This window comes from Melanerpes formicivorus, unplaced genomic scaffold (genome assembly GCF_026170545.1).
Source record: "Melanerpes formicivorus ecotype bairdi unplaced genomic scaffold, bMelFor1.0.p_v2 SCAF_655, whole genome shotgun sequence".
NCBI lineage: Eukaryota > Metazoa > Chordata > Aves > Piciformes > Picidae > Melanerpes > Melanerpes formicivorus.
This window is the reverse complement of record NW_027143007.1, coordinates 50,001-60,000: the sequence shown is the minus strand read 5'-3', so window position 1 is coordinate 60,000 and position 10,000 is coordinate 50,001.

Genomic DNA, 10,000 nt, shown 5'->3' with positions numbered 1-10,000 from the left:
GCTCGCGGCCGGCACCCGCGGGTACCCGGAACCGAGGACGACACCGGCGCCTCACGCGTTTTAGGACACCTGAAAACTCACGGGGCCACGCAGCAGTCACAAAGCCGGTTGCGGTAGACCGGTCCCCGAACCCTGCCCCAGCGCCGGGGGGGAGGTGGAAAGGGGAGGATGCGGCAAGGCACGCGCCGGGCCGCTAACGCCACGGCTCCCCCCCGCTCGAGCCGCTCGGGGCTGGGGGAACGAGGACGACACCTCACACGCGACGGGAAGCGAAGTGGAAAGGAAGACCGCCCTTGCCCTGCCGGCCGGGGGCCCTTTCCGACGCGACCCGAAAGGCCTCATCGATCAACAAGGACAGAAGGAAAGGAAGCCAGCGGAGGCCCCACGGCCTCGCTCTTCTGGGACAGACACAGCCACGCGCACCCGCCACCGCCCTCAGGAGCAGCCAGCAGGCACGGGGCTCGGCGTGCGGGCAACACGCCGGAGGAGCAAACGGGGCGCCCTCCAGAGATGGGGGGGGGGGGGGGGCAAGCTGCACCGGGCCGCACCGGCTCACAGGGCACCTCTGCCTCCCCGAAATGTGGGCTTGCATTTTCCCTCAAGCTGCACCGAGTTACATCTCCATCACGGGGCGCCCCTCTGGAGCCAGGAGGAAGCCGTGCTGGGGCACCGGCTTGCCCTCCTCCCCCCATGCCGGGCTCCATAGCATACGAGTGGCCAGTCACCGCCGCTGGCTTTTCCCTTAGATGCCGTGCCCCCGCGGGCTGCGGCTTTGGCCATGGGGGGGGAACCCCCGTGAAGAGGCTCCAGTGCTGGGAACTCTCTCTGCCCCTTACCGGGCTCTCTCTCGCCGTGCCTGGACGGGCTTGCTTTCCATTCTTGGTGGGACCGACGCCGGCACCACGTCTCCCCGGCTTTCTCTGCCCCCGTGCCCCACCGGGCAAACTTCGCTTCGGGGGTTCCACACTTCGGCAGTGGCCGGCGCCAGCCACTCGTCAACTTTTTTTCTTTTCCCCGCTTTCGTTGCCGAGCCCGGGCTGGGCTCCGGCTCACGGACGAGCGAAACCCATCCAACACCGCTGAGGGTGCGCCAGCGGCCGCTCCAAACCGCCGCGCCTTTGTTCGGCCCCGCGGGTCCCCTCTCTGACCCGGGGGAAAGCCACCGAGAAGCCAGACGGACCCCTGCCCAGCCGCCTGGCGGGTGGCTTGGAGCAGCCGCTCGGCAGCGCTGCCCTGGGAGTGCTCGGCGTCGCTTGTTCCCTCATATACGGAACTGGAGGGCCGTCAGCTCCGCGAGCGCACAACCAGCCGACCTCCGCCCAGCGGCAGGTCGCAGAAATCACGCCGGCTTGTACGATGACGTAGGCGGAGGCAGAGCGCAACAGCGACCCCTTGGCGACAAGCGCGATCTCCGCGGAGAGCACGTCTACTCGCCGAGGGAGAGCACGTCTACTCGCCGAGGGAGAGCACGTCTACTCGCCGAGGGAGAGCACGTCTACTCGCCGAGGGAGAGCACGTCTACTCGCCGAGGGAGAGCACGTCTACTCGCCCAGGGAGAGCACGTCTACTCGCCCAGGGAGAGCACGTCTACTCGCCCAGGGAGAGCACGTCTACTCGCCCAGGGAGAGCACGTCTACTCGCCCAGGGAGAGCACGTCTACTCGCCCAGGGAGAGCACGTCTACTCGCCCAGGGAGAGCACGTCTACTCGCCCAGGGAGAGCACGTCTACTCGCCCAGGGAGAGCACGTCTACTCGCCGAGGGAGAGCACGTCTACTCGCCCAGGGAGAGCACGTCTACTCGCCCAGGGAGAGCACGTCTACTCGCCGAGGGAGAGCACGTCTACTCGCCGAGGGAGAGCACGTCTACTCGCCGAGGGAGAGCACGTCTACTCGCCGAGGGAGAGCACGTCTACCTCCCGCCTGAGGGAGAGCACGGGGGGGGGGGACAAAGACAGGCGGCAGCAGCTTCGGTGAACGTCACCCGGGAGGCGACCGGGGCTGTCCCGGGGCAGTCCCGGGAAGCCGGCGTCCGACACAGGGAACCGTCAGCTGCCGGACCGGGGCGAATCCCCGCGGCCACGGCAGGGGTGGGGGCTCGAAGACAGCCGGCAGCCGCTTCGGTGAACGTCACCCGGGAGGAGACTGGGGCCCTCCCGGGACCGTCCCGGGAAGACGACGTTCGGCACGAGATCCCGGCCGCGGCCGGACCGGCTCGAAGCCTCGCGGTCCCGGCAGCAGCCGGAGCCGCTCGCCGCCTCGGGCTCCCGGCCCCCTACAGATCCGGCGACTCGTTCGCGGGCGGCGGGGGGAGGCAGTGGAGGGGGTGCGGGGAGAAGCGGCAGCGGAGGCGGAGGGGGGGGGGGCTCGAAGACAGCCGGCAGCCGCTTCGGTGAACGTCACCCAGGAGGCGATCGGGGCCGTCCCGGGGCCGTCCCGGGATGCCGGCTTCCGGCACGGGGGCCCGGCCGCGGCCGGACCGGCTCGTATCCCCGCGGCTCCGGCGGGGGGGCGGGGCTCGAAGACAGCCGGCAGTCGCCTCGGTGAACGTCACCCGGCCGGCGACCGCGGCCGTTCCGGGGCCGTCCCGGGAAGCCTGCGACAGGCACGGGGTCCCAGCCGCGGCCGGACCGACTCGAAGCCCCGCGGCCCCGGCACGGGGGAGGCCCAAAGACTGGCGGCAGCCGCTTCGCTGAACGTCACCCGGCCGGCGACCGGGGCCGTCCCGGGGCCGTCCCGGGATGCCGGCATCCGGCACGGGGTCCCGGCCGCGGCCGGAGCGGCTCGAATCCCCGCGGTCCCGGCAGCAGCCGGAGCCGCTCGCCGTTCGGGCTCCCGGCACCCTACGGATCCGCCGACTCGTTCGCCGGCGGCGGGGGGAGGCAGTGAAGGAGGTGCGGGCAGAAGCGGCAGCGGAGGCGGAGGGGGGGGGGGGGCTCGAAGACAGCCGGCAGCCGCTTCGGAGAACGTCACCCGGCCGGCGACCGCGGCCGTTCCGGGGCCGCCCCGGGAAGCCTGCGACAGGCACGGGGTCCCGGCCTCGGCCGGACCCGCACTGGGTGCCGCCGCCTCGGGCTCTCGGGACGGTATGGATCCGCCGACTCGTTCGCCGGCGGCGGGGGGAGGCAGTGGAGGGGGTGCGGGGAGAAGCGGCAGCGGAGGCGGAGGGGGGGGGGGGCTCGAAGACAGCCGGCAGCCGCTTCGGTGAACGTCACCCAGGAGGCGATCGGGGCCGTCCCGGGGCCGTCCCGGGATGCCGGCTTCCGCCACGGGGTCCCGGCCGCGGCCGGACCGGCTCGAATCCCCGCGGTCCCGGCAGCAGCCGGAGCCGCTCGCCGTTCGGGCTCCCGGCACCCTACGGATCCGGCGACTCGTTCGCGGGAGGCGGGGGGAGGCAGTGAAGGAGGTGCGGGCAGAAGCGGCAGCGGAGGCGGAGGGGGGGGGGGGGGCTCGGAGACAGCCGTCAACCGCTTCGGTGAACGTCACCCGGGAGGCGACCGGCGACCGGCCCGGGAAGCCATCGTCCGGCCCCGGATCCCGGCCGCGGCCGGACCGGCTCGAAGCCCCGCGGCCCCGGCACGGGGGAGGCCCAAAGACTGGCGGCAGCCGCTTCGCTGAACGTCACCCGGCCGGCGACCGGGGCCGTCCCGGGGCCGTCACGGGATGCCGGCTTCCGGCACGGGGTCCCGGCCGCGGCCGGACCGGCTCGAATCCCCGCGGTCCCGGCAGCAGCCGGAGCCGCTCGCCGTTCGGGCTCCCGGCACCCTACGGATCCGCCGACTCGTTCGCCGGCGGCGGGGGGAGGCAGTGGAGGGGGTGCGGGCAGAAGCGGCAGCGGAGGCGGAGGGGGGGGGGGCTCGAAGACAGCCGGCAGCCGCTTCGGTGAACGTCACCCGGCCGGCGACCGGGGCCGTCCCGGGGCTGTCCGGGGATGCCGGCTTCCGGCACGGGGTCCCGGCCGCGGCCGGAGCGGCTCGAATCCCCGCGGTCCCGGCAGCAGCCGGAGCCGCTCGCCGTTCGGGCTCCCGGCACCCTACAGATCCGGCGACTCGTTCGCCGGCGGCGGGGGGAGGCAGTGGAGGGGGTGCGGGGAGAAGCGGCAGCGGAGGCGGAGGGGGGGGGGGGGCTCGAAGACAGCCGGCAGCCGCTTCGGTGAACGTCACCCGGGAGGCGACCGGCGACCGGCCCGGGAAGCCATCGTCCGGCCCGGGATCCCGGCCGCGGCCGGACCGGCTCGAATCCCCGCGGCCCCGGCACGGGGGAGGCCCAAAGACTGGCGGCAGCCGCTTCGCTGAACGTCACCCGGCCGGCGACCGGGGCCGTCCCGGGGCCGTCCCGGGATGCCGGCTTCCGGCACGGGGTCCCGGCCGCGGCCGGACCGGCTCGAATCCCCGCGGTCCCGGCAGCAGCCGGAGCCGCTCGCCGTTCGGGCTCCCGGCACCCTACAGATCCGGCGACTCGTTCGCGGGCGGCGGGGGGAGGCAGTGGAGGGGGTGCGGGCAGAAGCGGCCGCGGAGGCGGAGGGGGGGGGGGGGCTCGAAGACAGCCGTCAGCCGCTTCGGTGAACGTCACCCGGGAGGCGACCGGGACCGGCCCGGGAAGCCATCGTCCGGCCCCGGATCCCGGCCGCGGCCGGACCGGCTCGAAGCCCCGCGGCCCCGGCACGGGGGAGGCCCAAAGACTGGCGGCAGCCGCTTCGCTGAACGTCACCCGGCCGGCGACCGGGGCCGTCCCAGGGCCGTCCCGGGATGCCGGCTTCCGGCACGGGGTCCCGGCCGCGGCCGGAGCGGCTCGAATCCCCGCGGTCCCGGCAGCAGCCGGAGCCGCTCGCCGTTCGGGCTCCCGGCACCCTACGGATCCGGCGACTCGTTCGCCGGCGGCGGGGGGAGGCAGTGGAGGCGGTGCGGGGAGAAGCGGCAGCGGAGGCGGAGGGGGGGCGGGGGGGGACGATAGTGGCGGGGGGCGGGGGGTGCTCGAAGGCAGCCGGCAGCCGGTTCGGTGAACATTCGCCGGGGCGGGGGGGCGACCTGTCCGTGCCCGGGGCAGCCCCGGGAAGCCGGCAGCCAGCACGGGGGTCCCGGCAGCACCTGTTCCCTGCCCTGGGACTTGCCGTGCCCGGCGGCCGGTTGCCGGGTGGGGGGAGCGATGAGAGGCGGGGCGCAGCGGCCGGGGCAGCGCCGGGCCGCAGCGGGGGGCTGGGCGGGTGGGGTAGGCGTCGAGCGGCAAGCCCTCGGCTGCAGCGAATGTTCGGCGGTGCGGGGCGGGGGGGGACGGGACGACACGTTGGGGGCGCCGAGTCCGAGCCACCCCCGGCCCCAGGGGCGGCCGGAGGGGGAGGCCGGTGCCTGGCCCTGGGAGCTGCTGGGCGCCGAATGGCCGAGGGTGCGTCAGAAGCCGCCCGAGCGGTCGAGCAGGTCCTCCAGAAAGGCCTAGGGTGGCTTCGAGGGCCCCGGGAGCAGTCGAGGGAGGCCTCCAGGCAGGTCTGGAGTGGATGGGAGGCCTTCCAAAGCAGACAAGGGAGGCTGCCAGCGGGGCCTAGGCTGGCACTGCAGCCTGTAAATGGTTGGGGGGGGGGGCCTCTGGTGCGGCCTGGAGTCTCTGGGTGGCGTCCAGAGAGGTGCAAAAGATCCTCTTGTGCGGCCTGTGGTGGCGGAGAAGCCTGCAGAGTGTGCGGGGGAGGCTTCTGGTGCGGCCTGGGGTGGGTCGGAAGCCTGCAGAGCGTGCGGGAGAGGCTTCTGGTGCGGCCTGGGGTGGCTGAGAAGCCTGCAGAGCGTGCAGGAGAGGCTTCTGGTGCGGCCTGGGGTGGCTGAGAAGCCTGCAGAGCGTGCGGGAGAGGCTTCTGCTGCGGCCTGGGGTGGCTGAGAAGCCTGCAGAGCGTGCGGGGGAGGCTTCTGTTGGGGCCTGGGGTGGGTCAGAAGCCTACAGAGCGTGCGGGGGAGGCTTCTGGTGCGGCCTGGGGTGGGTCGGAAGCCTGCAGAGCGTGCGGGAGAGGCTTCTGTTGGGGCCTGGGGTGGCTGAGAAGCCTGCAGAGCGTGCGGGGGAGGCTTCTGCTGCGGCCTGGGGTGGCTGAGAAGCCTGCAGAGCGTGCGGGGGAGGCTTCTGCTGCGGCCTGGGGTGGCTGAGAAGCCTGCAGAGCGTGCGGGGGAGGCTTCTGGTGCGGCCTGGGGTGGCTGAGAAGCCTGCAGAGCGTGCGGGGGAGGCTTCTGGTGCGGCCTGGGGTGGGACGGAAGCCTGCAGAGCGTGCGGGAGAGGCTTCTGCTGCGGCCTGGGGTGGGTCGGAAGCCTGCAGAGCGTGCGGGAGAGGCTTCTGTTGGGGCCTGGGGTGGCTGAGAAGCCTGCAGAGCGTGCGGGAGAGGCTTCTGCTGCAGCCTGGGGTGGCTGAGAAGCCTGCAGAGCGTGCGGGAGAGGCTTCTGCTGCGGCCTGGGGTGGCTGAGAAGCCTGCAGGGCGTGCAGGAGAGGCTTCTGGTGCGGCCTGGGGTGGCTGAGAAGCCTGCAGAGCGTGCGGGAGAGGCTTCTGCTGCGGCCTGGGGTGGCTGAGAAGCCTGCAGGGCGTGCGGGAGAGGCTTCTGCTGCGGCCTGGGGTGGCTGAGAAGCCTGCAGAGCGTGCGGGAGAGGCTTCTGCTGCGGCCTGGGGTGGCTGAGAAGCCTGCAGGGCGTGCGGGAGAGGCTTCTGCTGCGGCCTGGGGTGGGTGGGAAGCCTGCAGAGCGTGCGGGAGAGGCTTCTGCTGCGGCCTGGGGTGGCTGAGAAGCCTGAAGAGCGTGCGGGAGAGGCTTCTGGTGCGGCCTGGGGTGGCTGAGAAGCCTGCAGAGCGTGCGGGGGAGGCTTCTGCTGCGGCCTGGGGTGGCTGAGAAGCCTGAAGAGCGTGCGGGAGAGGCTTCTGGTGCGGCCTGGGGTGGCTGAGAAGCCTGCAGAGCGTGCGGGGGAGGCTTCTGGTGCGGCCTGGGGTGGCTGAGAAGCCTGCAGAGCGTGTGGGAGAGGCTTCTGGTGCGGCCTGGGGTGGCTGAGAAGCCTGCAGAGCGTGCGGGAGAGGCTTCTGCTGCGGCCTGGGGTGGCTGAGAAGCCTGCAGAGCGTGCGGGAGAGGCTTCTGCTGCGGCCTGGGGTGGGTCGGAAGCCTGCAGAGCGTGCGGGAGAGGCTTCTGCTGCGGCCTGGGGTGGGTCGGAAGCCTGCAGAGCTTGCGGGGGAGGCTTCTGGTGTGGCCTGGGGTGGCTGAGAAGCCTGCAGAGCGTGCGGGAGAGGCTTCTGCTGCGGCCTGGGGTGGCTGAGAAGCCTGCAGAGCGTGCGGGAGAGGCTTCTGCTGCGGCCTGGGGTGGGTCGGAAGCCTGCAGAGCGTGCGGGAGAGGCTTCTGCTGCGGCCTGGGGTGGGTCGGAAGCCTGCAGAGCGTGCGGGAGAGGCTTCTGCTGCGGCCTGGGGTGGGTCGGAAGCCTGCAGAGCATGCGGGGGAGGCTTCTGCTGCGGCCTGGGGTCTCTGGGTGGCCTCCTGAGAGGTGCAAAAGACCCTCTGGGTTGGGCTGGGGTGGCTCTTGGACCCCTGCCACACAGTGGAGAGAGGCCTCCGGCCCGCCACCTGTGTCCCTGTGTGCCTGAGTGCCTGTGTCCCTGTGTCCCTGTGTCCCTGTGTCCCTGAGTGCCTGAGTGCCTGTGTCCCTGTGTCCCTGTGTCCCTGAGTGCCTGAGTGCCTGAGTGCCTGTGTCCCTGTGTCCTTGTGTCCCTGTGTCCCTGTGTCCCTGTGTGCCCGAGTGCCTGTGTCCCTGTCTGTGTACCTGTGTGCGAGAGTGTCCGGCACGCCACCCAGCGGCGGCGGGCAAGCAGGTAGGCGGGTGGGCGGGCCGGCGAGGGCCAGTGTGAGTTTGGGGGGTGGGAGGGGAGGCGGCAGCTGGAAGCGTCAGAGGAGGGGGCGTGGCTCCGGCTGGCCCCGGGAGCAGGTTCCCGGGACCGGGACCGGCTGGACCCGGCGGGTGGTTGATCCCGGGGCGGGGGGCAGAGGCGGCGGGAAGCGGCAGCTGCGTGTGCGGCGGGGGGGGTGGAGGGCGAACCGCGGCGGGAAGCGGATGCTTCAGAGCAGGTTACGGGGGCGGGGACGGACGACACCACCTGTCCCCGCCCCGGGACGGGCTGGACCCGGCGCCCTGGACCCGGCGCCGTGTACCCGCCGCCGCCCCCGCCGCCGCCCCCCTCCGCCACCCCGGGACCCCGACGTTTTTTGGCGCCCGCGCCTTTTTTTGCTCCCCGCCTGCCCGCGCTGCCCCGGGCCCTCCCCCGGGGCGGGGCGGGAGGGAGGGACGGACGGACGGGTAGCCGGGGATCTCCGAGCGCGCGCCACCAGACCGAGGCGGGTCCCGGCGGCGGCGGCGGCGGCGGCGGCGGCGGCAGCAAGCGACGGCGGGGGGGGCAGGCTAGGGAGAGAGGGGGAGCGGCATGCGGTAGGGCTGGGGGGTTTGTTTCGGGGGGGAGGGGTGGGGGGGGGGTGGCAGCGGTCAGCGAGAGCGGGGAGAGGGGGAGCGGCATGCGGTAGGGCTGGGGTGTTTTTGGGGTGGGGGCGTTGGGGGGATTAGCGGGCGGGCGGGCAGCCCAGCCAAGCGGCAAGCCGGGGGGCGGGCGAGGGCGGCTTTAGGGCCGGAGGAGCGGAGCGCAACCTCCCCCGTGCAGGCTCCAGCGTGGAGAGCAGCAAGTTTTTGGGGACGGGGGACGACGGACGGGAGGGGCAGCGGCGAGAGGCTAGCTGCGGCAAGGGGCACCGGCACGGCCGCCCTAACAGCGCCGCCTCGGTCGCAGGGGTTAGAGAGCAGCCGGGCAGCCCGGGAGGGAAGCGGCAGCCCGCGAAGGGGGGAAGGGGGGGCTCCGCGCAAACCGCTAACGGGAGCCGGGGGGTGTGGGGAGCTGGGGGTGGCAGCAGCGGCAAGAGGCAACGTCGGGAGGGGGGGCTCCGCGCAAACCGGTAACGGGGGCCGGGGGGTGTGGGGGGGGCGGTGGCGGCCGCGGCAAGAGGCAACGGCAGGCGGGGGGGCTCCGCGCAAACCGGCAGCGGGGGGGGGGGGGCGGGGGTAGCGGCAAGAGGCAACGGCGGGAAGGGGGGGCTCCGCGCAAACCGCTAACGGGAGCCGGGGGGTGTGGGGAGCTGGGGGTGGCAGCAGCGGCAAGAGGCAACGTCGGGAGGGGGGGCTCCGCGCAAACCGGTAACGGGGGCCCGGGGGTGTGGAGGGGGCGGTGGTGGCCGCGGCGAGAGGCAACGGCAGGCGGGGGCGCTCCGCGCAAACCGGCAGCGGGGGGGGGGCGGGGGTAACGGCAAGAGGCAACGGCGGGAAGGGGGGCCTCCGCGCAAACCGGCAGCGGGGGGGGGGCGGGGGTAGCGGCAAGAGGCAACGGCGGGAAGGGGGGGCTCCGCGCAAACCGGCAGCGGGGGGGGGGCGGGGGGTAGCGGCAAGAGGCAACGGCGGGAAGGGGGAGCTCCGCGCAAACCGGCAGCGGGGGGGGGGGCGGGGGGTAGCGGCAAGAGGCAACGGCGGGAAGGGGGGGCTCCGCGCAAACCGGCAGCGGGGGGGGGGCGGGGGGTAGCGGCAAGAGGCAACGGCGGGAAGGGGGGGCTCCGCGCAAACCGGCAGCGGGGGGGGGGCGGGGGTAGCGGCAAGAGGCAACGTCGGGAGGGGGGGCTCCGCGCAAACCGGCAGCGGGGGGGGGGCGGGGGGTAGCGGCAAGAGGCAACGTCGGGAGGGGGGGGCGCCGCGCAAACCGGCAACGGGGGCGGGGGGGGAGGCGGTCAGGGGCGGGGGGAGATTTCTAGAGATGCCGGCAGACCTTCTCCCCGGAGAACAGCGCTGTTGAAGAAAAGACTGCTTCAGAACACACCCTTTAATGAAAGACGCTCGATGAAAACAACACTTAATAAAAGAAGGTTTCATGCCGACTGCCTCTCTTCATTTACGCCGCCGCGGGGGGGGGGGGTTGGGGGCCGGGCGGGCGATACCAGGCGGCCCTCGTCCCCGGGGACCACGTCTACCCCG